At 39.0% G+C, this 27,219-nt stretch overlaps 1 protein-coding gene across 6 annotated transcripts in view; it reads left to right on the forward strand.

Annotated features, from left to right (window-relative positions):
* Window positions 1-27,219, forward strand: part of ARHGAP24 (Rho GTPase activating protein 24) — an 887,096-nt gene that overhangs the window by 703,374 nt on the left and 156,503 nt on the right. Inside the window, exon 1 of one of the 6 annotated variants that reach the window (XM_012180294.5) lies at window positions 1-21,290. This exon is cut by the window's left edge and continues 39,086 nt beyond it. The exons of 4 other annotated variants lie outside the window; for them this stretch is intronic. The gene's annotated coding sequence lies outside the window, so the exon portion shown is untranslated. The remainder of the gene's footprint in view (window positions 21,291-27,219) is intronic. One more of the 6 variants, XM_004009968.6, reaches the window with a different exon arrangement.

Here is a 27,219-nt window from a genome sequence, read left to right on the forward strand (position 1 = left end):
TCCTTCACCATCCCCCTGAGTTTGCTCAGATTCATGTCCATTGAGTTGATGATACTATCTAACCATCTCATCCTCTGCCACCCTCTTCTCTTTTTGCCTTCAGTCTTTCCCAGCCTCAGAATTTTTTCCAATGAGTGAGCTCTTCATATCAGGTGGTGAAAGTATTAGAGCTTCAGCTTTAGCATCAGTCCTTCCATTGAATATTCAGGTTGATTTCCTTTAGGATTGACTAGTTTCATCTCCTTGCACTCCAAGAGACTCTCAAGAGTCTTCTCCAGTTCAACTCTTGGCTTTATACCTTACTTTCTGCTTATAAGTTTTAACCTCAAAAAAAAGTACTTCCATTTTAATAGAGTTGAGAATAAATATGTAAAATTAAGAGAAGAAGTAATCATATATGGCTAGTTATATAGAGATTCATATCGAAGTATTAATTGCAAAGCCAGTAAATGAGTTATTCATATGATTCATCAAATAAATATCCCAGATAAGATACAGAGTTACCTTATTCCATTCAAGGGTTAGTCATTTCCAAAACATTCCCTTGATGGCTCAGCAATAAAGAATCTGCCTGCAGTGCAGGAGCTGAAGGAGACTCAGTTTCAATCCCTGGGTTGGGAAGATCCCCTGGAAAAAGAAATGGCAACCCACTCTATTATTCTTGCCTGGAGAATTCCATGGACAGAAGAACCTGTGGGCTGAAGTCCGTGGGGTCAAAAAGAGTCGGACACGACTAAGGTGATTTAGCACATGAATATATAGTTCCATATATTCAATGGAACTGAATATACTTATACATGTAAAAGTTTATTTAACATTCTCTAGCACTCCCCTCCCCTGTTTCAGGCATAGAATCTACTTCAGGACTTTCAGTACATAGTTCTAACATTCTTTTTTGTGTAAATTTTCTGGCCCACAAAATAGTCTGATGAGGCAAGCTTAGAAGATAAATGAAGATTTTAGTGAAATGACATGATGGGGTTTTCCAAACCTGAGGACTGATAAGACATAGAACAGGATCAGCAAAATGAGGTGAGGCGAGACAGATGGTAAGGAACTGATGTGCCCAGCTATGAGATTTCTTTCTGTAGTCAACCTCTGGCATGGAAATATCAACTGGAGTCCCCCAAAGTTATATTTGAAAATAGTGTGGTCTTCAGAGTCAAATCCGAATTCATCATCTGCTACATATGTGTGTAATCTGGGGCAAGCAAGCTATTTATGTTTTTGAGACTCAATTTCCTCATCTGTAACATGAGGATTATATCATGAAATGAGCATCTACCTTTCAGGGCTGTTGGGAGAATAATAAAAATGTACATGCTGCTGCTAAGTCGCTTCAGTCATGTCCGACTCTGTGCAACCCCGTAGACGGCAGCCCACCAGGCTCCCCCATCCCTGGGATTCTCCAAGCAAGAACACTGGGGTGGGTTGCCATTTCCTTCTCCAATGCGTGAAAGTGAAAAGTGAAAAATAATCAACACTCAATAAATGGCAGACATTATGACTGCACTTATTCTAAAAGTGTCAGCCTTGCCTTTTATATAACTAAATTACCAATTTTGTTAGATAATATCTCCTTCGTCTTTATTTTTCAGCACAAAATAGCTTTTTGACTTTGAGCAATGCCCTTAACCTTTGTATGATTCAGTTTCTTCACACGTGAAATAACAGGGGTAATATCTTGAGGAATGCTTGAGTCCTCCAAGGTCATGGTGCTAATAGCCTGCTATCCATTTTCTTTTTGCTTATAATTAAAGCAAGAGGCATATGCATCAATATGCTGCAAAATGCATAATCCAACACAGCACTGGCGTCAGCAGCATGGACTGTAGGGTAACATGGCCTGCGTTACTTCTCACGGTTCCCCTGCTTAATGTAGCTGAATGTTCTGGGCAGGTCAGGCAGCTGTTTTATGCCTCATTTTTTCTTTTCCATTTTATAGATTTTCTTTGCACAACTTAATTTTCTAATGATATAGAGAAAATCATTTGTCCTCAAATCTCTATTACCTCGTCTATCCTACTGGTGCTCTGCTTTCCAAATGTGATAAATAGTTTAATGAAAGTGTTACATTGTTTTACCACAAGCTGGCTAAACACCAGCACTTCATTCTCTCACCCCAGTCAGACAAAAATGTTCTAGAATGTCATGTCTCTTTTAGTTATAGAGCTATGAAACTGTAACAAATAATCCACTAGTAATTTGAGAAACTGTCATACAGAAATGTGTGTTATTATAATTATTAACACAGAAGAGGAAGTATGAAGGTAATATATTTATTAATCAATACCTCCTCAGTATTTACTTGGTGGGTTTTCCTATTCATGAGTGCATTTTCATGATATATAGTATCAGTGTAAACATTTCCATATTCATAAAAGGTTTGGAACCGTTCTAATGTTAAGGGTCTGTTATAATGAGCAAGAAAAAAATATTGTTCAAGCCATACTTTAAAAGTAACAGTAAGGAGGAATTTGGTGCTTCACATGGTGAAAGAATCTGCCTACAGTACAGGAGACTCAGGCTCAGTCCCTGGGTTGGGAAGAACCCTTGGGGAAGAGAATGGCAACCCACTCCAGTATTCTTGCCTAGAGAATTCCATGGACAGCGAAGCCTGGCAGGCTACAGTCCATGGGACTGCAAACAGTCAGATACTGCTGAGCGCCTAACACTTTCACTTTACAAATTTGAACTACAGGGCCACTGGCATTTTCTCTAATTATGAGATCCTTTGATATGTATGTATTTCTTGGAAAGTGATTGGTAATTAAAAATGGTAACACTTGAAATGATGTCTAGAGTTGTAACTAGTGTGGATCAAAAAGGCATAGTATTAAGATATTAAATTGCAAATGCTATAAAATTTATTTTCATTTTTATTTTTACTTTACTTTACAATACTGTATTGGTTTTGCCATATATGGACATGAATCCACCACATGAGTACATGAGTTCCCGAACATGAATGCAAATGCTATAAAATATTTTAATAAAAATTTTTAAATTATGTAAATTGGAAAGCTTCCCTTTCCTTTAGCATATGTTACTACATTATTCCTCATCCTAGAGGAGAGTTTACCCAGATGTGAGATCTGGCTGCTGGTTTATATGGTTGATGCATATACTTGTTGTTGTTCAGTCGCTAAGTCATCTCCAGCTCTTTATGACCCCATGAACTGCAGCACACCAGGCTCCTCTGTCTTCTATTATCTCCCAGATATTGCTCAAACTCATGTCCATTGAATTGGTGATGGTATCTAACTGTCTCATCCTCTGTTGGCCCCTTCTCCTTTTGCATTCAATCTTTCCCAGCACCAGGGTTGGGCTTGTGTGAAGAACTGACTCATTGGAAAAGACCCTAATGCTGTAAAGACTGATGGCAGGAGGAGAAGGGGACAACAAAGGATAAGCTGGTTGGATGGCATCACTCACTCAATGGACATGAGTTTGAACAAGATCCGATAATTGGTGATGGACAGGGAAACCTGGCATGCTGAAGTCCATGGGGTCCTGAAGAGTCAGACATGACTAAGTGAACTGAACTGGACTCTTCACATCAGGTGGCCAAAGTATTGGAGCTTCAACTTCAGCATCAGTTCTTCCAATGAATATTCAGGGTTGATTTCCTTTAGGACTGACTTCACCTCCTTTCAGTCCAAGAGACCCTCAAGAGTCTTCTCCAATACCACAGATCAAAAGCATCAGTTTTTTAGCACTCAGCTTTCTTTATGGTCCAACTTTCACATCCATACATGACTACTGGAAATAGCTTTGACTATAAGGAACTTTGTCAGCAAAGTGATGTCCCTGCTTTTTAATATGCTGTCTAGGTTTGTTATAGCTTTCTTTCCAAGAAGCAAGTATCTTAATTTCATGGCTGCAGTAACCATCTCACTGATTTTGGAGGCCAAGAAAATAAAATCTGTCATTATTTCCACTTTTCCCCTTCTATTTGCCATGAAGGAATGTGAGCAGATGCCATGGTCTTAGTTTTTTGAATGCTGAGTTTTAGGCCAGTTTTTTCACCCTCCTCTTTCACCCTCATCAAGAGGCTGTTTAGTTCCTCTTCAATTTCTGCCACTAGAATAGTATCACTTCTATGTCTGAGGTTGTTACATTTCCCCAGTAATCTTGACTCCAGCTTGTGATTCATCCAGACCAGCATTTCACATGAGGTATTGTGCATAGAAGTTAAATAAACAGTGTGACAATATGCAGCCTTGATATACTCCTTTTCCAGTTAGGAACCAGTCAGTTGTTCCATGTCTGATTCTAACTGTTCCTGCTTAACCTGCATACAGGTTTCTTAGGAGGCAGATAAGGCGGTCTGGTATTCTGTCTCTTTAAGAAATTCCCACAGTTTGTTGTGATCCACAGAGTCAAAAGCTTTAGGGTTGTCCGTGAAGCAAAAGTAGATTGTTTTCTGGAGTTCCTTTGCTTTCTCTGTGATCCAATGAATGTTGGCAGTTTAATTTCTGGTTCTTCTATCTTTTCTAAATCCAGTTTGTACATCTAGAATTTCTCCGTTCACATACTGTTAAAGCATAACTTGAAGGATTTTGTGCATTACCTTGTTCAGTTCAGTTCAGTCCCTCAGTTGTGTCTGACCCTTTGTGACCCCATGGACTGCAGCACGCCAGGCTTCCCTATCCATCACCAAACATCACCATCATCATCCCAGAGTTTACCCAAACTCATGTCCATTGAGTCGGCAATGTCATCCAATCATCTCATCCTCTATCATCCCCTTCTCCTCCCACCTTCAGTCTTTTCCAGCATCAGGGTCTTTTCAAATGAGTCAGTTCTTCGCATGAGGTAGCCAAAGTATTGGAGTTTCAGCTTCAGCATCAGTCCTTCCAATGAATATTCAGGACTGATTTCCTTTAGGATGAACTGGTTGGATCTCCTTGCAGTCCGAGGGACTCTCAAGAATCTTCTCCAACACCACAGTTCAAAAGTATCAATTTGTCGGTGCTCAGCTTTCATTATAGTCCAACTTTCATATCCATACATGACTACTGGAAAAACCATAGCCTTGACTAGATGGACCTTAGTCAGCAAAGTAATGTCTCTGCTTTTTAATATGCTGTCTAGGTTGGTCATAACTTTTCTTCCAAGGAGTTAAGTGTCTTTTAATTTCATGGCTGCAGTCACCATCCGCAGAGATTTTGGAGCCCCCCCAAAATAAAGTCTGTCACTGTTTCCACTGTTTCCCCAGCTATTTGCCCATCTGATGGGACCAGATACCATGATCTTAGTTTTCTGAATATTGAGCTCTAAGCCAACTTTTTCACTCTCCTCTTTCACTTTCATCAGGAGGCTATTTAGTTCTTCTTCACTTTCTGCCATAAGGGTGGTATGAGGTTATTGATATCTGAGGTTATTAGTATTTCTCCCAGCAATCTTCATTCCAGCTTGTGCTTCATCCAGCCCAGCATTTCTCATGATGTACTCTGCATATAAGTTAAATAATCAGGGTGACAATATACAGCTTTGACGTACTCCTTTCCCAATTTGGAACCAGTCTCTTGTTCCATGTCCAGTTCTAACTGTTGCTTCCTGACCTGCATACAGATTTCTCAACAGGCAGGTCAGGTGATCTGGTATGCCTATCTCTTGAAGAATTTTCCATAGTTTGTTGTGATCCACACAGTCAAAGGCTTTGGCATAGTGAATAAAGCAGAAATAGATGTTTTTCTGGCGATCTCTTGCTTTTTTGATAATCGAACGGATCTTGGCAATTTGATCTCTGGTTCCTCTGCCTTTTCTAAAACCAGCTTGAACATCTGGAAGTACAGGGTTCACATACTGCTGAAATGTGGCTTGGAGATTTTTGAGCATTACTTGGCTAGTGTTTGAGATGAGTGCAATTGTGCAGTAGTTTGAGCATTCTTTGGCATTGCCTTTCTTTGGGATTGGAATGAAAACTGACCTTTTCCAGTCCTGTGGCCACTGCTGAGTTTTCCAAATTTGCTGGCATATTGAGTGCAGCACTTTCACAGCATCATCTTTTAGGATTTGAAATAGCTCAACTGGAATTTCATCACCTCCACTAAATTTGTCTGTAGTGATGCTTCCTAAGGCCCACTTGAATTCACATTCCAGGATGTCTGGCTCTAGGTGAGTGATCATACCATCGTGATTATCCGGATGGTGAAGATATTTTTGGATAGTTCTTCTGTGTATTCTTGCCTCTTCGTCTTAATGTCTTCAGCTTCTGTTAGGTCCAGACCATTTCTGTCCTTTGGTGTCTCTGATTTTCTTCCCTTGCTGTCTCTAATTTTCTTGAAGAGATCTCTAGTCTTTCCCATTCTATTGTTTTCCTCCATTTATTTGCACTGATCACTAATGTCTGGTTCTAGGTGAATGACCACATCATCGTGATTATCTGTGTCATTAAGACCTTTTTTGTTTAGTTCTTCTGTGTATTCTTGCCACCTCTTCTTCTTCATATCTTCTGCTTCCATTAGGTCCTTACTGCTTCTGTCCTTTATTGTGCCCATCATTACATGAAATTTTCTCCTGATATCTCCAAGGAGATGCAGGAGACACACGTTCGATCTCTGGGTTGGCAAGATCCTCTGGAGGAAGAAATGGCAGCCCACTTCAGTATTCTCACCTGGAAAATCTCATGGGCAGAGGATCATGTTGAGCCGCAGGCCAGGGGATCTCAGCGAGTAAGGCACGACTGAGCAAACGTACATGCACTTTTGCAATAAGAAGCTTATGATCTTAGCCACAGTCAGCTGCAGGTCTTGTTTTTACTGACCATACACAGACACATCTTTGACTGCAAAGACATAGTCAGTCTGATTTCCCTATTGACCATCTGGTGATGTCCATGCTTGAAGCATAGAGAGTCCTAGTCAGAAACCTGAAATTCCCAGTCCACACTGGCTTCACAGGCAAGGATGTTACCCTATTATCAACCATCTCCACTACTTCTTATAGTCATGCTACTTAATCTATAGCACAAAATCTCTAGGTTGCCTTTAGCCTAAAATTTATTTTTTCTTGTTACACTACTTAAATATTTATCACTTTATCCCATTGATAATTATAGTAAACGTAGAAATTTTTAATGATGAAGATTTAGCCACAACTAAGAGCAAGTATTTACTGATTAAGGAGAAAATCTTCACATCTTTTCTTATCACATGAATAAGTTCAAAATCTTTAGGAAGAGCTAGAGACAAATCAATTCATGCATTAATGCAAAATTGATTTTAGCATTTTTTTCAAATATTTTCATATCGCTTTCTGTCTAGAGAAATAACAGCTGGTGACATAATTAGTATTTTCTTTTATAATAATTGTATTTTTAATAATAAGGATCAGAGCTTCAAGTGAGAATTTCTCACCTTTTCAAAAAATCATTTTCATATTTCTTCATAACATGATTATTGGATAGTAATAGCTATATAAAGTAAACCTGGCTGTTCTATCAGATGTCGGTTCAGGGGAGTTTTAAGTTTGAAAGCAGTAGCTTGAACTTAAGATTATTTTCTATGACATCTATTAAGTTACAAAAAAGTAATTCACACTTTCTTCAGAATCTAGATAAAACTAACAGAAAATTTGGAACTTGAAACTGATTTTTTCCCCCAGCCAAAAATATCTTCGTTTACCTTAAGAAAACTATCCCCAGCCCTAACAATAAAACCCATGATCTTTAAGATGTCAGAGAGCCTCACATGGAGACATGTAACTGCCATTCCCTTCCCCTGACTTCCTGTAGTGTTTTTTCCCTTCAGGAGATTTGTTTCTAGTAGCTATTTGCAATCATGCCATGATGACTTCATAGAGCCTTTTGCTTTCATAATTTATCAGTACAGCCAGTCCAGTTACAGCCAATAAAACACCTGATGCCAGGCTCGATTCTCACAAGGATCCCAGAGAAAATAAAGGAAAATAACAAGCAATTATTTCCCTGGTGGCTCAGACAGTAAAGAATCCTGCTGCAATGCGGAAGGCCTGGGTTTGATTCCTGGGTTGGGAAGATCCCTGGAGGAGGGCATGGCAACCCACTCCAGTATTCTTCTCAGGAGAATCCCCATGGCAAAGGAGCCTGGCGTGCTACAGTCCATCGGGCCACAGAGAGTTGAACACGACTGAGCAACTAAGCACACACACATGGTTTTATGCCATGAATCACCTATTCTCCAGGGAGACTGGCTTCAGTTCCAGCATGGGCCGTTTTCTGTCTCAAAGTTCTGTCTCATGTCTCAAAGCTCTATCTTATGACCCAAAGCTCTATCTTATGACCTATCAGTCAAAAACTGACTTGCTAGGCATTTTCCATGTTCCTCTCAACTTAGACCTTAGTCAAAATGCCAGAAAAATCTTCTTCTACTCTTTGAGAGCTGCCTTCTTGCTTTATTTTCTTTTTAGTACAACTACTTCATATCAGGATGAATTAATAGCCATGGTCGGTCTTCACTGCAAAGTCCATGACAGAATAGTAATCACCTCGGTATACCTCGAACTTCCCTGGTGGCTCAGATGGTAAAGAATCTGCCTGCAATGCAGGAGACCTGGGTTCGATCCCTGGGTCAGGGAGATCCTCTGGAGAAGGAAATGGATACACACTCCACTAATCTTGCCTGGAGAATTCCATGGACAGAGGAGCCTGGTGGGTTTGCAAAGAGTTGGACATGACTGAGCGACTGACACTTTCACTTTGGTACACCTCAGTGAGTCTAACATTCACATAGGAGGAGAGGACAGGAGCAACAGGGAATGAGTCTGTTTAGATATCTCCATAAACCGCCTCTTTTTGACCATCTGGAGCAGTGGATCTGTAACAATAGGGAAAAAAGACCTAACTACTTGAGTAAAAATCATGAAACAAAACTTTGTAGTAAAGTAGGAGTAACAACCAAATGAAGAATCCCATGCTGTTTCCTATGCCAGAGTCAAAGGCTCAGTATTTATGGGACTTTGAGCAAGAGACTTTTTATTTGAAGGTGTCAGTGTCCTCAGCTGTAAAATTCCTACAGTCTTTTTCATATCTATGATTCATGGTCAATTCCTTAAAGTGAAAGTTACCTAAATAGTAAAGCAGATCTTGCTTGATAGGTATCCATTATATCCTTAAGAGAGAAGTAGGTAGATGGAAGTTAGAAGTCATCATAGAATGTAGGTGTGAAAATTTATTGAATCATTTATTTGATAAATAATAAGTAATAATTTAGAGGTTTCGCACATAATTCATTTTATTGGAATTAAGAGTTTCACATGTTATCATGTGACTAAAGCCAAGTATAAATAGTACAGTGAAAATAATCCTTTTAATGTAGAGACTTTTCTGAGATATTTAATACAAAATCATGGCCCTTAACCCAGATTCTGGTTCTAGGTTGAGATCTGTCCCAGTTGGCTAGTTTCTTTGTTTAAATTCTTAGCATGATTTGTGTTTGATATTCCCATTATCTTGGCTATTAAAATCCAAGTGATTTTAAAATCCTTCCTTGATTCAGACCTAAGAAAGTGTAGAATTATTGACCACTGGCTGGGTGATATCGATATTATGACAGAGTGCTATTGATCTCCTAAGCTACATTTTCCTTATCTGTAAAAGGGAAATGATTATATGCATTAAGTCTTTACTCTTAATTAGTTTCTTTTTTCTCAGAAAAAAGATGAAGCAGGCAAAGCACAAACGTCTGGTGTCACGTGGGCTCTTTTCACGTTCTTGTTCGTTTTAGCCTAATTTCATGCTTGTGCTTAGTTGCTCAGTCGTGGTGTCTGACTCTTCGCAAACACCAGGCTCCTCTGTCCATGGGGTTTTTTTTCCAGGCAAGAATACTGGAGTGGGTTGCCATTTCCTTCTCTAGGAGTTAGCCTAACTGGGTTGCTATGTAAATCAGAAAAAGAATCATTCAGTTCCACCACAAAGGTGATTGGTTTTATCATCAAAAGAGCCTTAATTAGATGTCAGCAGATCCCTTTTTTCTTTCTAATATTATGACCTTAGCATTGACAACTTTGTGAGAAAGTGAAAACTAGTTTTAGGTAACTTATAACTTTTCATTAGAGAGAAATAGGTCTCCTGTTCTAGGTTTCTTCCCTATGCTGAGCCCTCTTCCTCCTCCGTGAAATCCTTCTTTTGGTTGTTTTCTTCTCTCCAGCTGGTTAACATTTATTGATCCCCTGTTGAGGGAGAGGTGTTTATTACCTCCACTATTGCCTGCGCGTACTTGTTTATCCTCGTCTTCCCCTCCTTTTCAAAATGTCACAATAGCCTCGTCACAACAGATTGTTTGTTGCTATAAAGATTCCTTTTTTGTTGTTGTTTTAATGGGAGATGTCATGGGACATGTGAAGGGTAGTAGTTATCAGAAGAAATATTTTGACAACCGCCGTTTAGCCAGTTTGAAAAGCTTCATGGAAATGCTTGTGACTTCAGTTTGTCTGCATCATCTGTTGATCTTTTGCTTTATAAATGACTGTTGGTATGAACTGAAAGGTTTGTAATAGACCTTTATATTGTGTTATTATTTATAGTTGCCTAGCAGTAAAAGCCATGGAGCTCATTTTAAAATCAACAAAAATCCAAAACCAAATTCATAAAATTAAGTACAGATTAACATCTGATAGGAACTCCTTAGATTCTCAGTTTACATGACATCTCAGCATCCATTGTCTGATTGGAGTGTCGTTAGACAGGTAAGGAAATTGAGACCTGGAGAGGGAAAGTGATGTGCCCAGGTTTGCAGTCAACAAGTAGCAGAGTTCCCCTGCCTCCTATTCCAGTTCTCTTTCTACCAGACAAGGACGCCTGTCCATTTGCTGCTAATTCTTGGTGGTTCTAAGATTCTTCTTATTTCTCTAGTTTCCCTTGTCAAAATTTGCAATGGTGGAGACAAGAAAAGTGAATAAGAAAAAGATGTCAGTGCAAAATTAATCCTCCTATTTTATATACTTCTAATGTGTTTTATTGTAGGCTAATAGGATGAAACTCCTGCCTCATATTTAAGTATAATTCCTTAAAAATGCTCTATTGATATAGTTGGATAAGTTCAATTTAATAAAGCAAATTTATATATGACTAACAAATTTGTTTTCACTATTATAATGTACTCTATTGTTTCTAGATTAAATAATATGGAGATTATGTGAACATATTGAATGAATATCAAGATACAGTTTTAAAGCAACTATTAAAATGTAAAATGTGAATAAATTTAAATATGCCTCTTACTGTGAATAAGTGATTGATGAATTGCAACCTGGAAACAATGGCTGTTCTCGTCCATCATTAATTTTAATGATATTTTTCATATTGCAAGATGTGCTTTGAGACCTTCAAAGGATCCACACATGGAATTTATCAAATAAAAACAGCAGTGGTTTCTTTGGGTGACATAGATGTATGGTAACCAGAATGTATAAGAAGTCACTTAGAACTTATCCTCATGTATAAATGAAACAGGGGATCAGCGCCAGCTTGTACCTAATGTTTTATTGGGATAAATGTCTGTCCTTGTTCTATGGATAAAAATAAGCCTGGTTACAAAATTTGTACAAACAACTTGAACCATCAGAACACAAAAAATTGATAGACAAAGTATCCAAAATAACTTATAACAAATACTTATAAATGTGCTCATTCACTCACATTCTGTCCCCAAAAGAGGTACTTTAAAATTAATATATGCTAATTTTTTGCCATCAGAATAAAGCTCCCAATTAGATTAGCCTTTTTAACATAGCAATCCTTTTTCCTAGAAATTCATTCTAAGGCTTTGTAAAAAGAAATCTACAGAAAAACAGAAATATTCCTAGTAGTGGGTAGTACAATTTACTAAAAAAGAAAATCCTGAAAACTTTATGCCTCCAAATAGAGTAACATATAAATAACCTGTGTTATACCATGCAAAATAATATTATTCAGACATTGAAAACAGCAAATGAAATAATAATTTTATTTATATATTTTACAAGTTTTGCTTTTTTTTTGCTTTTTTTGCTTTTTTTGCTTTTTTTTTTTTTGCAGTATCTCATTTGATGATTCTTGATACAAGGAAAATGCTTATAAAATATTCAAAGTGAAATAGTATTTAAAAATTTATCAGTGAACTATGACAATAACCACATAAAATGCTACATATGGATAAAGATTGGAATGTGTGTGTATGTATTATGTAGATAGATAGAGATAGACACAGACATATAGTATATAGTTGAGGGAGCTATATATATATATATAATTTTCTTTAATATTAAGATATTTAACTTAACACAAACTTGTTCTAAATTTTAAACAGAAGATGAAATGTGATTATTCCTCTTGAATAGATTAAACTAAAAAATATTGTCTTTTTTCTTGATAGAATGGAATCAAATAGAATCCACAGAACACATCTTTTACTATAATTTCTATATGAATGAATAAATCATATTTCTCAAATTTTTAGCCAACCAAGATGAAATTTATTCCATAAATATATAATTTAAGTGTATTCAAACTTTATTTAGCTTCCAAAAATAACCCTGGAGTTCTAATAGTATCCCAACTATAGAGTAGGAATAATCCAAACACACACGTTTGTTTAGTCACAGTCCAAACAAAGATATAAATCAGTAGAAGAATTTACTGTTTTTCTTAAAGTCTGTTGGAGATTGTTGTTTTGAGAACATCACACCTTTATGTTTTTGATCTTCTAGCTCAGTAATATCTGAAAAGCATAGTGTTCTCTCAGTTTAATTGTGTTGACTTTTTGTTTAAAGAGCAAAACCCATCCCCTTCCTGCTTACCTAATGAACCTGCTTCTCCTTATGAGCATGTTAGAAAAATTTTATTCAATTTAAAAAGGAAAACATATGTCTATGACTTAACTATTGACAATTAAGATGCTCAATATGCATGGATTCGTCTTTCTATTTCTCCAGTTCCTCAAATATTATTTAGGCAGACAAACCCACAAACAAAACAGTAGTAGGTGAATGCATTTTAACCTGAGTCCAAATACTCCTGACTGGCCTTAAGACCTTTATGCTCAACACAGCTGGTCCCAAGAAACGCATAAATTGAGGACCTGAGTCTGCTATTTAATTAACTGGCTGATGTTTATTTATTTTCTTGTAACTCCTGTGTTCTCTACCAGCTGGTTCCTAGTTAGGTCAGAAGATATATAGAACACAAACAAAAGTGCAAGTAAGGCCCAAGTGACTTCAGCAATGCAGTCTCTCCCCTAGGCACCCTGCTTGCGCTGCCGACAAGTGCTCAGTTGTGTCCGACTCTTTGCAGCTCCATGAACTGTAGTCCACCAGGCTCCTCTGTCCATGGGATTTTTTCCAGGCAAGAAAACTGGAGTGAGTTGAGGCACCCTGCTTACTCCCAAATAAATTTATATTGACTTTATAGAAGAGAGCTCTATAAAATATGCACTAAAGCAAGCTCTTTTTTTTTTTAGAAGACAGTAGATTTTCTTGATTGTATATACTGTGAGTTCATCATTCCCCTTTTAGGAATAAGTAGGGGTTAAGACATTACTTTGCAAACAAAGGTCTGTATAGTCAAAGTTATGGTTTTTCCAATGGTCATGTATGGGTGTGAGAGTTAGACCATAAAAAATGCTGAGTGCTGAAGGATGCTTTTGAACTGTGGTATTGAAAGACTCTTAAGGGTCCCCTGGACTGCAGGGAGATCACACCAGTCAATCCTAAAGGAAATCAATCCTGAATATTCTCTTTGGAAGGACTGATGCTGAAGCTGAAACTCCACTAATTTGTGAAGAACTGATTCATTGGAAAAGCCCCTGATGCTAGGAAAGACTGAAGTTAGGAGGAGAAGGGGACAGAGGGTAAGATGATTGGATGGCATCATAGACTCAATGGACATGAATTTGAGCAAGCTTTGGGAGATGGTAAAGGACAAGGAAGCCTGGCATTCTGCAGTCCATGGGGTTACAAAGAGTCAGACATGACTGAGCAACTGAACAACCAAAGAGTTCCCTGGTGGTTCAGATGGTAAAGAATCCACCTGCATTGCAGGAGACCTGGGTTCGATCCTTGGTTGGGAAGATCCCCTGGAGGGCATGGCAACCCACTCCAGTATTCTTTCCCCATGGACAGAGGAGCCTGGCAGGTACAATCCATGGGGTTGCAAAGAGTCGGACATGACTCAGTGACTAAGCACAGCACAGTGATTCCAAAACTCTGATCATGTATTCACGAGTCCTTAGATATGCATCATGTTCTTTCTCTCTGTATGTACACACAGACACACTTAATACAGTTGGTAAGAGAAATGATAAAGACAGATGTAAAGACTAAATGTTTCCACTTGCAGAGATTATAAACATGGGTGAGTTAGTTTGAAATTTTTTTTCAAAAATGATTCCCAAATATTATGATCTAGAGTTATTGGGGTTTTTTTCCTTCTTTTTTCCATCTTCCTTTCTTTTCTTTCTTTTTACTACATGGTAGTAATGATTGTTGCAGAATATTTAGAAAATAGAAAAAGATCAAAAATAAAACTGTTGCCGTTGTCTCACTGCTGTTAATGTTGCTGTTTAGTAGGAAAAGTCATGTCCAACTCTTTTGTGACTCCATGGACTGTAGCCCACTGGGTTCCTCTGTCCATGGGATTCTCTGGGCAAGAATACTGGAGTTAGTTGCCATTTCATTATCCAGGGGATCTTCCTGACCCAGGGCTCGAACCCAAATCTCCTGCATTGGCAGATGGATTCTTTACCACTGAGCCACCTTGGAAGCCCCTCCATGTATAGAGGAACCTGGTGAGCTAGAGTCCATGGGTCCCAAAGAGTTGGACATGACTGAGTGACTGACACTTTTACTTTCAAGGGACATTGACACTGATGTTTTGAAGGTTTTTCCCTCAAGGACCTACTTTGTAGAAAACAGAAGTACCCAGGTCCCAGAGGGTCCCAGGCTTCCAAAAGGAGCCCTTATTGAAGGATATTGGTGGAACAGCATCTGAGGTTATAATCACCTAGCCCAGGTTGCCAGGTGACTGAAAGCTTTTCCTCAGACCACCTGACTATAATGGCCTGTCACACTGTACATGGGTGACAATTATATTGCAAGACTATATTTTTATGAAAATTTCAAATATGTCCAATGCACCTGATTGCACATTTTAAAGCAACTTTAAATACCCAGAAATTCCTTTCCCTGGGTTCACAGAATGATAACCTTCAGAATTTTTTCTCTCCTAATTTATACTCCTAAGTATTTTTTTTCTAAAGCCACTTGAACATATTTAGGAAAACTTTCAGTAAAATCAGGCAGGACAGTGATTATTTACAGCATAGAGAGATATGAACAGAAACATCTTTTTGCCTCCAGGGGAAAAATGTCTTCAATACAAAATAAAATTATGTTTCAAGATACAGTAAATTTGTACTGTTCAGGAAGTGTTCAGTTTCCTGATTTTGACTGTATATACATTAGGAGACCTGACATATGTATCTTTAAGCATCCACATAAAATGATTGACAATCTAAAAGCTTACACATTTCAGATTACTTTAAATTTTTCCCTAAATGACCTTCAATGTTTTAATAATATTTGCTCTCCATCACTAATAATAGTTATTATCATGTGGTATTGTTTCTAAGGCCCAAGAAAAGGAATTAAATCGAAGGGAGTGGCAGGGGAAAATGTGTTAGAAAAATCATTTTTCTCATTAGATTACAAACTAGAAGCAACCGAATTCTACTCATTTAGGAACCCAGTTCCACCCTAAATGGAAAGATTCTAAGGATTGCAGGCCAGACCTCCTTTCATATCTGTGTGAAGTTAAACACTGCCAGTGGGATACATCAGGAAGGTATCATCATTGGGAAAGGAAGCAAGAACCAAGCAGAAAACCAAACCATCTTATTTGCCCTTTTACCCATTGCAAATAGTGGCCGATGCTTCCAAACACTTTCTTTATTTACTTAAACTGTAATACAAGTTTCTTTTCAGTTGTTGTTGTTGTTAGTCAGTTGCTGAGTCATGTTCGACCCTTTTGACCCCATGGACTGCAGCATTCCAGTCTTCCCTGTCCTTCACTATCTCCTGGAGTTTGCTCACACTCGTGGCTATTGAGTCAGTGATGCCATCCAAACATCTCATCCCTTTTTATCCCCTTCTCCTCCTGCCTTCAATCTTTCCCAGTAGCAGAGTCTTTTCTAATGAGTTGGCTCTTTGCCTCAGGTGGCCAAAGTGTTGAAGCTTCAGAATCAGCATCCGTCCTTCCAAAGAATGTTCAAGATTGATTTCCTTTATGACTGACTGGTTTGATCTTTCAGACCAAGGGACTTTCAAGAGTCTTCCCCAGCACCACATTTTGAAAGCATCAATTCTTTGGAGCTCAGCCTTTTTTATGGTATTACATTATTTGAAATCAGGATCTTGAAATGAAGTTTCTGAGACAAAGAAAGAGAGAATGCAATGTGCTCAGGAAAACATTAGCTGAAGTGTTTGAAAAACCAAATACTTTAATGGGACAGCATAACAATTGGCAGAAAATGCCAGAAATTTGTTTCCTTTTACATTATTTTTGATTTGAGAGAGAATTGAAAACTTTGCCAGTCTAGTTTTATTTTGGTAAAAGATCACCGCAGTAGTTTCTAAATTAAAATAATAATACTAATAATTCTGACGTGGTTGTGTTTTTAGCCTTTCTTCAAGAATAAAATGAGTTTGGGAATAAGAGAAAGCAGCTGCTTTACTTTGCTGCATGCTGGTTTTGTTGGTGAAAATCTGCCTGCAAGGCAGGAGACCTGGGTTCAGTCCCTGGGGCAGGGAGCTACCCTGGAGAAGAAAATGGCAACTCAGTCCAGGATTCTTGCCAGGGAAATCCTATGGACAAAGGAGCCTGGCAGGCTACAGTCCATGGGTCGCAAGAATCAGACATGACTTTAGCGACTCAACCACCACCACCATATATGTCATCATAGGCTTCCCTATAGAGTAACTTTTTTTACTTGCTCTTTAGTTAAATATGGTGCCATAGAACAAGAGGGTTGCAGTAAGTGTCACAATGTGTATTCTGAGCAAAAAATAGCAATGGAATGAAGGCCAAATAGCTGAAGGCCTTTTACCTTCTTTTATGTGGGCTGATTGGCTATTCAGGATTATGTTAGTGCTTTTGTTTTTTTTATTCAGAATTTAACTTGAAAAAATATTAAAGTCCCTGTTTTTATTCCTTTTCTCTGCTATTTATTTTGACTGATTACTAGTTTAATCAGTGGCCCAGTTATATTTATCTCTTTAAAGAAAATATCTGCAACACACTGATTCTAGCTCCAAGATTTTGAAATTTAGTTTTCTTTTTAAGGCTAAATTTGGCAAGGATAAAGAGGCTGGTTTTATGAAGTGATGTTGGATGGTGCAGTTTGCAGATGAGAGTATTAAAAGCAGAGGCAAAGTATCATCAGCCAGTGGCATTCTCAGAAAAGATTGTAAAAATATGGGAAAGGGAGATTGAAGGCAGGAACAGTTACCCTATGTGAAGGATTTGGTGTGAATTGCCCTGCTGGCTTGCAGATATAATTTCAAGGTTTCTCTTTCAGCTGGCAGTGCCACTTAAAATGAGGAGAGCAGAAATACATACCATGCAGGGCTGCATTTCAGGCTCTGCTTCTAGCATTCCAATAAAACTAGTAGAAAGAACCTGGTGTTTTATTAACAGCCTCAGACTCAGGGAACTGAAAATTGTGACTCTGATACAGTACTCCAAACTGTAGTTGAAAAAAAATGCCTTGTCTGCTATATTTAAGGGTAAGAGACTGCCTTGCTCCCTAGTGGGCATTTCTAAGGATCTTGTAATTTAAGCAAACTAAAATAAAACAATACTAAAAAACAGAGCGGTAGTCTACGATATAGAAGCACCTCTAAACTCACAGCTTCAGAATATACTGTGTAGCATATGGATGTGTGCTCAGTTGCTCAGTCCTGTCTGACTCTGCAACCCCATAGACTGTAGCCCACCAGGCTCCTCTGTCCATGGAATTCTCCAGGTAAGAATACTGGAGTGGGTTGCCATTTCCTTCTTCAGAGGATCCTCCCAACCCAGGGATCAAACCCATACCTGCGTTGGCAGGCAGATTCTTTACCACTGCAGCTGGGAACTCTACTTAATGCACTGTGGCGACCTAAACGGGAAGGAGGTCCAAATGGGAGAGCATGTGTGTATATGTATGGCTGACCCATTTTGCTGTGCAGTAGAAACTAATACAACATTGTAAAGCTACTGTACACCAACAAAAATTAATTTAAAATAAATACATATTCTGTTCCTTTCTGTAAAAAAAAAAATAAACATTCATCTTCAGCTTGAAGACAAGCCAGATCCATTAAAAAAAAGAATTATAGGCACATATTAGCAAAAACTATTATTTTTTGTCTGTATCCTACATCAACTTCCTTAAAAAAAAAAAAAAAAAAAAAAAAAAACACCTTTTCTAAACATTTCTGTGCTCTTTGTAAAAGCTAACTTGCCTGGCAGATACTCTCAAGGTTTTGTGCTAATTGCATTCTTGTCTTCTCTACTCCGTCTATTTATAAAGCACATTTTATTTCTGTTCTTCTTTTGAGAAAGTTATAAATCAACAGATTTCCTCCAAGTTCAAGGCCAGGCAGACCATGATTGTAGTTCAAGACCCACCACTCACCAGTAACAGGGTGCAGGCAAATTATTCTCATTGATAAAATGGGATAGAATGGCATCATCCACTCAATGGACATGAGTTTAAGCTAACTCTGGGAGATGGTGAAGGACAGGGAAGCCTGGCATGCTGCAATCCATGGGGTCATGAAGAGTCAGACCCAACTGATCGACTGAACAACAGCAATACAGTGGGGAGGGAGATGGGAGGGGGGTTCAGGATTGGGAACTCATGTACACCCGCGGCGGATTCATGTTGATGTATGGCAAAACCAATACAATATTGTAAAGTAATTAGCCTCCAATTAAAATAAATAAATTTAAATTTAAAAAAATACAGTGAGAATAACACCAATTACCTCATAGCATCTATGAGGATTAACTGAGATAACATTTGTGAAGCCCCCAGCCCTGTGTGTCTCAGGAGACAGATGTTCATAGGTTAACTCCTTTCCTGTTTCCCATTGGTCTCCTTCCTTTACCCTCCCTCAACCTAATTTCCAAATAATGCATGAATAATGCATGAATGGCCTGATGCATTTGTTACTGAATTAACTCAGCGGTGAACTTGGCATTCTCTCCCCAAACTTTCCCCTTCATTAATCCTCCTGGGCAACATCCTTAAACACAGTCTTACTCCTAGACACCAGAAACCGTGAAACCAGTCATGCACGAGAGCGTTTTCTACCAGGCTTTCAGCTGGTCTCATTTGTCCTCAAAAACCAGACAGATCTTATGTTGTCCACAGTGGGCTGACTCTGGCCACGTGGTCACTGCCGTCAAGATCCGCCACCAGGAGGACAGCAGTTCAATAAAATCTTGAACTCTATTTATAGCCTACTTGAAACAAACACTCTCCCATGAAGTCTGAGGAGTCCTCCTTGAGTACACAGAAAGTAACTCACTAGTCCCAGTACCAAACTAGGGCAACAGAAGAGTGGAAAATGCAGTAAGTACTTTTTTTTTTTTTTCCTAGCCCTCTGCAGTTTATAAAGATTTGCTTCTATGTGCTATCTCATTTCATCCTCATATTGACCCAGCAGGGAGCCAAAGCAGACGTTGGCAGTAAATCCCCATTTTATAGATTATAAACCCAATGTTTAGGAGGTTGGATGAGTTGCTCATATTACATGGTTGGAAAAGGGAGGGAGAGGAAAGTGGTTGAAGAGTAAGAGTGATTTCCTGTTAATGCGATCAATCTAATCTTCAGTGAATAATGGTTTACCTGTAAGAATAAAAAAGAAAACAAAGAGAAATAATGTTTTATAATGTTTTGGCAAGCTTAAAAACTGTTTCTTCTCCACTTCAGATAGGAAAATCAAAATAAGATAAATAAAAGCCTGCTGCATAGGGCAGAGAGCTCAGCTCAGTCGGTGTTCTCTGATGATCTAGATGGGTGGGATGGGGTGGAATGCGAGGGGGCCACAAGTGAGGGGATATATATATATATATATATATATATATATATATACACACACACATACATATACGTGCTTCATTTGGTTATACAACACTATAAGGCAACTGTACCCCAATTTTAAAAACACCTAGACAGACTTTATAGGAAAACGTTTATAAACATGTTTGTATCTGCCTAGAACATCTACATGCAGAATGATTATATTTTAGGCCAGAAACACCTTTCTGAAATCTCTCCAAATTAAAATGTGCATCAGTCAAGACTAATCTTGAAAAAGATGGCAAGAATTTTTATGAGAAGTTTTAGTTAATTTTCCCAGTCATCTCTGAAATAGATGTATCTTTATTGTCTTTTTAATATGGGGGATTTACATAATTCAAATATGGGTCCCCAGAGCAAGACTTCATTAATGTGAATTAGTTTGTGGAGCAGAAATGATTTTATTCTGAAAAGAATTATTCTATTTTGATTTTGGCAAGTACTTTAATTTTCTAAGATCTTTCCTTAAGCTGTGTTACCACAAAGAGTCGGACATGACTTAGTGACTGGGCAACAACCACACTAAAAGGGTATACAAAAAACTTTCTGGCATGAAAATGGATGTCTGATCTAGTAGAATAGCTACACTGAAGTCCGTGTGTGTGTGTGTGTGTGTGTGTGCAAATGTGTGTGTGTGTGTGTATGACACACACAGATAAAGAGAGGGAAGGGGGGAGAGAAAGAGAGAGAGATTACTCAAGAGTGCCTCTGGCTTAGCAGATTGGCACTGAGCCATTTGGGGCTTCTCAGATTTACTGCTTCTCTGACTATTGTTGCAGCTCTGATTTATGGAGTTCAAAATCTCTTGAAAAGCAAGGTGTCTTAAGTTTACAGTATTTCCTTGATGGTCGCCCCCTTTCCCGTGTTCATTCCTTTTGCCCCCCGTTCACCTTGCAATGACCTTGCACGACTCAGCATTTTTACCTGAGCTCAGTACCCGGGGAGCCTGCTAGTGCTGGGGCAAGGGCAGCGGTTGGTTTCCATTCCTGCGTGATGGAGTCATGGGAGAAACTGTCGGAAAGCAACAGAGAGTAGCACCCGAGCGGCAGCAGGGCTGAACTGTTTAAGCGGCTCAGGACGGAGCAGCTGGCTCCCTCTCCCAGCCTGCAAGCGCAGCCTGCATTTGTCACTGACCACTCAAGTGTGTGTTTGTGCAAGGTGAGAGCTGGGTGCTTTCTCATTACTTTGGAGACAACTTTCCAGGTATTGCTGTCGATTGTGTTTGCTCATTTGGGGAGGTTTCTGTCGCTGCAAATTCAGGACCTAGACTGTCTGTGGTTTTATTTATTGTTTTCTGTCGTGATCCATTTGCTGCACGGTGTCCAAATTATGGCAACAGATTGGACCAACTGCTGTTCTTAGCCTGCGATGTGAACAGTTTGGTGCCGTTTGCTTGGATTCTTTCATTGATCGCTGCTGCCAAATGATAGAGCTGTTCATAGACGGGATTCCAGCGCTGATTTGAAAGCGTGTGAGAACTGCTTCCGATAGAAATCCTGATTGCTGTGTTTTGGAGTACTTGCTGGGGTGTATTCTTTGCTCATATTTTAGTAGGTGAAACTTTGGAGAAAGCAGAGTGCCTTAGGGTCTGATCTGGTGATAAAAGTAACATGGGAGTTTTCTGTGTTTTTGCTTGTGGAAATGAAAACTTATGCTTGGCCAATGGTGTGTGTGTGGTGGGGGGAGGGTATAATTTTTAAAAAAGAAACTGAGAATCAAAAGAAAAACAAATCTTGCTTAGCTATATTTTGAGGTACTTTATTAATTTAATGAGCTCCCAAAGCTTTTGTTAGCAGCATATTTAAAATTTCGGAAGTTTGCATTTTGTGTGCACGAGGACAATACAACTGCAGTGTGTGTTTGTGAAGGCATGTGGGGACATGGAGTATGTGCTTACTAGGAATAAAACAGGAATCCAAAATGTACCCTTGGCTAAGCTGACAGGCCTTAATGCTGCACCAGTTTTTGTGTTAGCTGCCTAACGGACTTATGCAAAATGTAAAGGAGATACAGTGTATTATTATATCTAAATAAATATATAGGAGATTTGTATTAGTAAAACACATGCTCTAAAAGAGAAAGCTCTTGGGAATTGGGTAGTGAAAATAGGACGAGCAAAAGTTTGAAAAGCTATCAAATTTTATAGGGAGAGGAAAACAATATGTTAAAATGAGGAGTAAGTGCACTGGGATATGAGAAGTACTTCAACTGCTCAAATTTAGAAGTCTAATGAAAGAACAATAGCATATTTAAGGAAATACAGAGTGTGCAGAAATGAAGCCCAGAGCAAAATTTCTTCATAAGACATGGTTTCAGCCTACCTGTGGAATATACTTATTTGTCTTAATCAAGTTGAATTCTGTTGCCTAGATTGATAAAATTAAAATTTGTTTAAAAATATAGATTTAAAATTTTTATTTAAAATTTATTTTCATTTAGGTAGATTTGGAAAGCTAATAAAGTAACATAAGATGTATTAAAATGCAGTAAACATTGAAATTGTTCAAAACACTTAACAGGCAATATACAATATGAAAAATTTTTGTCCCACTTTTGAATTATGTCAGACACTGATCTTCTAAACTAGAACGTCAGCTGTCGCTACATACACTTGAACTGCTGAGCCCCATGGATCCACTCTTCACAGTTTCTTGCTTTTAGGCTTCGTTACTGTGGAATGGTGAGCAGAAAATGCTTGAATCTAACATTGTCTTGCTTTCTATGCGTTTAGGACAGAAATATTTTCATATGATAGATATGAAATCTGAGGTGTACAAAGAATTCATGATTAGCTTAGAATCTGTACTATTAATACCTTGACTTTTCAGCTGCCTCCATCTAAAATCTGACTGCTCCTTTAAAAGGGTGTAACATAGCATTATCACCAGGACTGAAAAGAAGTAGTGGAGGACCTCTTATCATTGTTTTATAAACACGAGAGTATCCGTGTCTCTATGATGGTGGTGGTTGTGGTTTAGTTGCTAAGTCCTGCCTGACTCATGCGACCCCATAGACTATAGCCTGCTAGGCTCCTCTGTCCCTGGGATTTCCCAGGCAACTAGAGTGGGTAGCCATTTCCTTTTTCAGGGGATCTTCCCAATACAGGGATTGAACCTGTGTCTCCTGTGTCTCCTGCTTTGGAGACAGATTCTTTGCCGCTGAGCCACCAGAGAAGTCCTGTCTCTGTGATGAGCGCAGTCTCATATGTTTGAATGTGGTGTGTCCATCTGTACCCGTGGTCACTTTCCACCTTAGAAAATTTGTCATCTCTTTGATGAACCACAATCAGTGTAAGCAGCCAAGAAATGCCTTAAGTAGTGTCCACATTTACTCTTTAGATAACTAGCTTACCATAGCATACAAAGAGGGTTAAAAAGATTTAGAGATTATAGGTACTGACCTCAAAGCACATGCTAGTCTGTGCAAACACATTTATGTCTATGCAATTAAGTACTCCTAGTTAAAGGAAAAGATTAGGCTTTATTTATGTGTTTGATGATTATCTCTATTTTTTCTTTTAAAGCTTAATTTTCTTAACACATTATATTCTTTCTTCCTTTCTTCTTTTAGCTTTATACCTGATTCTAGACTTTAAACTTGGTAAATCCTTAATTTACTGAACCTTCTTTCTTTTGACCTACACTCAATCTCTTCTTCTTGGGTAAGAAAGCAATTTATGATTTACCTCCTGGAGGAAGACCCACCTCCCTGAGATCAAGAGACAAATGTTCCCTCTCTGAGCAGAAAGTGTGAAGATCACTGGGAAATAATGGATTGATAAATGGCTCCCAGGCAGGCAATGACCATGTCTATCTCACTTAGTGTTTCTGCTATTCATGCTCTTAGCCATCTAGTCTGCTACTGGGCTTTGAAACCTTTATCAAGAAATGTTTGCACGTAGCAACATAGTTACCCTGTCATGAAGACTCTTGGTAAATTGAAATTAAATATGATTTGTAGTATATGGGATTCGTTTAAAGTAGTATCGGTTGTCTTTTTTACCTTAAAGCAAAATCGCTCAGTTGTATCCGACCCTTTGTGACCACATGGACTGTACCCTACCAGGCTTCTCCATTTATGGGATTTTCCAGGCAAGAGTACTGGGGTGGGTTGCCATTGCCTTCTCCAGGGGATCTCCCTGACCCGGGGAACGAACCCAGGTCTCCCGCATTGCAGTCAGACGCTTTACCATCTGAGCCACCAGCTTAGCATTAAGGAATTAAGTTCTATTTTGCCTATTAATTCCTCATGAAGTACTGTACATTCAGGTGAAGCCATGAGCATTCACACAACTTTTAATTATTATTTCAAGATTCCCTAAAGTAGGCCCAGATTGTTTCCGGACAAGAAAATGGAAGGCAGGGTGTATGATCTGTTTTTCTGGTAGATGTCCCCCTGAGGCTATAGAGTGCCCAGATAATCTCTGGACTGCTTAGTGGACCCCTGGGCTGCAAGAACCTGGCAGCTGCTGAAGGAGCAGGTGGCTGCAGGTAGTTCTCACTGGAGACCGTGATGAAAAACATTTCTACAGGTCTTCTCAAGAGGTCTGCCTCATCTGTCTTGAATCCAGTGTGTCTTCTAAGTAAACAGGATGGGCAGAGTCTGGTTGCTAGCAGGTGGGCCCAGATTGTGACAGACCTCCACACAAAACGCATCGCCATATTTTTTACACATTTTTACAACCAGTATAAGTCCTGTTTTTACAACTCTTAAATTATTTCTACTAGCACATGCTTAAGTTGCTTTAGTCATGTCTGACTCTTTTCAGCCCCATGGACTGTAGCCCACCAGGCTCCTCCATCCATGGGATTCTCCAGGAAAGAATACTGGAGTGGGTTGCCATGCCCTCCTTCAAGGGATCGTCCCAACTCAGGGATTGAACCCAAGTCTCTGACGTCTCCTGCATTGGCAGGGGGATTCTTTACCACTAGGGCCAACTGGGAAGCCCCATTGGGCAGGCTTCAAACCTGACCCCAATGTTTAACCAGACCCTCCAATAGCTACCCTCTACCACACAAAACAAGTAATTTTTAAGAAATGCTAACAGCTAATTAAGCTCCTTACATTTTAATAGCCAAACAATTTTCATCCATATGTAATTTGAATAATACTTCAAGAGAATAAAATTACAATTTCCAGATATCTCTAAAGTCCAAGAAACCATCACCAAAAAATTATTGCAGAGTTTCCTGTTACAAACATTTTGGATCGTAAGGGAATGTTCAAGAATTCTATTCCAACACTCCAAAGTCAATACAAAGTGACTCTTAGATGTTCTTTTGTGATGGAGTATTTTCAAGATCAGCCTGCTTAGAAATATATTTTATGATAAAGTGTAAAACACACTAGAGCCTATCCCTTCTCTCACTCCTGTTCTCCTGTAGTGTGGAGTTTGCACATTGAATAACTCTTATCAGAACACATCAGTGTATTAAGAGGAATTTTTTGTAGCCATAAGGAAGTATCTCCTTTCCTTTATAAGTTAATATAAGAACTCAACTTTAAAATATAGGCTTTGGAGACTTCCCTGGGAGCCCAGTGGTTAAGATTCTGTTTCCAATGTATGGGGCAAGTTTTTAATCCCTGGTCGGGAAACGAAGATCCCACATGCCATGTGGCATGGTCAAAAATTTAAAAACAAAACTAAGTAAAGATTTCAGAAATTAAAGAAATAATTAAAATGTTGGGTTTATTATTATTTAGATATAGAGTGAGAACAACAGATCAGGAGATGATTGCTATTGCAAAGACAGTGTGGTACTCAGTTTCAGAAGGCTGGACACATTGTGTCTTGAAGGGCCACACAGGGAAGCCCCAGGGTTGGTCAGAAGGCAGAGAGAGAGAAAGAGGAAAGCGTGGGCAAGAGCCTTTACTGTGCTTTCCTTGGGGAAGAACACATACTGTGGCCACCTGATGTGAACAGCTGACTCATTTGAAAAGACCCTGATGCTGGGAAAGATTGAGGGCAGGAGGAGAAGGGGACAGAGGATGAGATGGTTAGATGGCATCACTGACTCAATGGATATGAGTTTGGGTAAACTCCGGGGAGTTGGTGACGGACAGGGAGGCCTGGCGTGCTTCGGTTCATGGGGTCACAAAGAGTTGGACACAACTGAGCAACTGAATTAAACTGGGGAAGAACAGACAAAGTAGGGTAAGCAGGCTTAGGCTTGGATCGTTGGGATAATTTCAGCAGTCTTTGGGGTATCGAGAGTCTCTAGTTGTCTACGTACCTGGTCCTGAGATGCCTAGGGCAAATGGATATTAGCCCAGAGTATGAGTGCCTTGTGAGAGTCAGATAAAGGACCTGATTGGGGTCAGGGCTCAGAACTGATTTATTTGCATTAAAAGGCATGCTCTGGGTTAGTCTTTCCTATCTTTAGGAATTGGCTTGCCCTGTCACGAAGAGTCTGACACAGCTGAACGACTTCACTTTCATTTTTCACATTCATGCGTTGGAGAAGGAAATGGCAACCCACTCCAGTGTTCTTGCCTGGAGAATCCCAGGGACGGCGGAGCCTGATGGGCTGCCATCTCTGGGGTCGCACAGAGTCAGACACGACTGAAGCGACTTAGCAGCAGCAGCAGCAGAAAGGGCAGCTTGTTTATGGTCAACAAAGCCCAGATGCCAAAACATTTGAAATACAGAAAATTTAGGTCCCCACAGAGCACTGAGTAGGTGCCCTGTGCTATACAGTAGGTTCTCATTATTTGTCTATTTTATGCAGAGCAGAGTATATGTATCAATCCCGATCTCCCAATTCATTCCATCTCCCATTTCCCCACTTGGTGTTCATACATTTGTGCTCTATGTCTGTGTCTCTATTTCTACTCTGCAAAAGGTGGGCTGCCATCTATGGGGTCGCACAGAGTTGGACACAACTGAAGCGACTTAGCAGCAGCAGCAGCATACCATTTTTCTAGATTCCAGAAAGGAAATCCAAAAGAGAGGGCATATATGTATACATATAGCTGATTGACTTTGCTGAAACTAGCACAACATTGTAAAGCTACTATACTCCAGTAAAAAAGAAAAAAATTAAGAAATACTGAAAATTAAAAGGCATTGCTAATACACACTAACACACCCAAACAGAAATATATTGATTACTTAGTATCATTTTGCCAAATT

This window comes from Ovis aries, chromosome 6 (genome assembly GCF_016772045.2).
Source record: "Ovis aries strain OAR_USU_Benz2616 breed Rambouillet chromosome 6, ARS-UI_Ramb_v3.0, whole genome shotgun sequence".
NCBI lineage: Eukaryota > Metazoa > Chordata > Mammalia > Artiodactyla > Bovidae > Ovis > Ovis aries.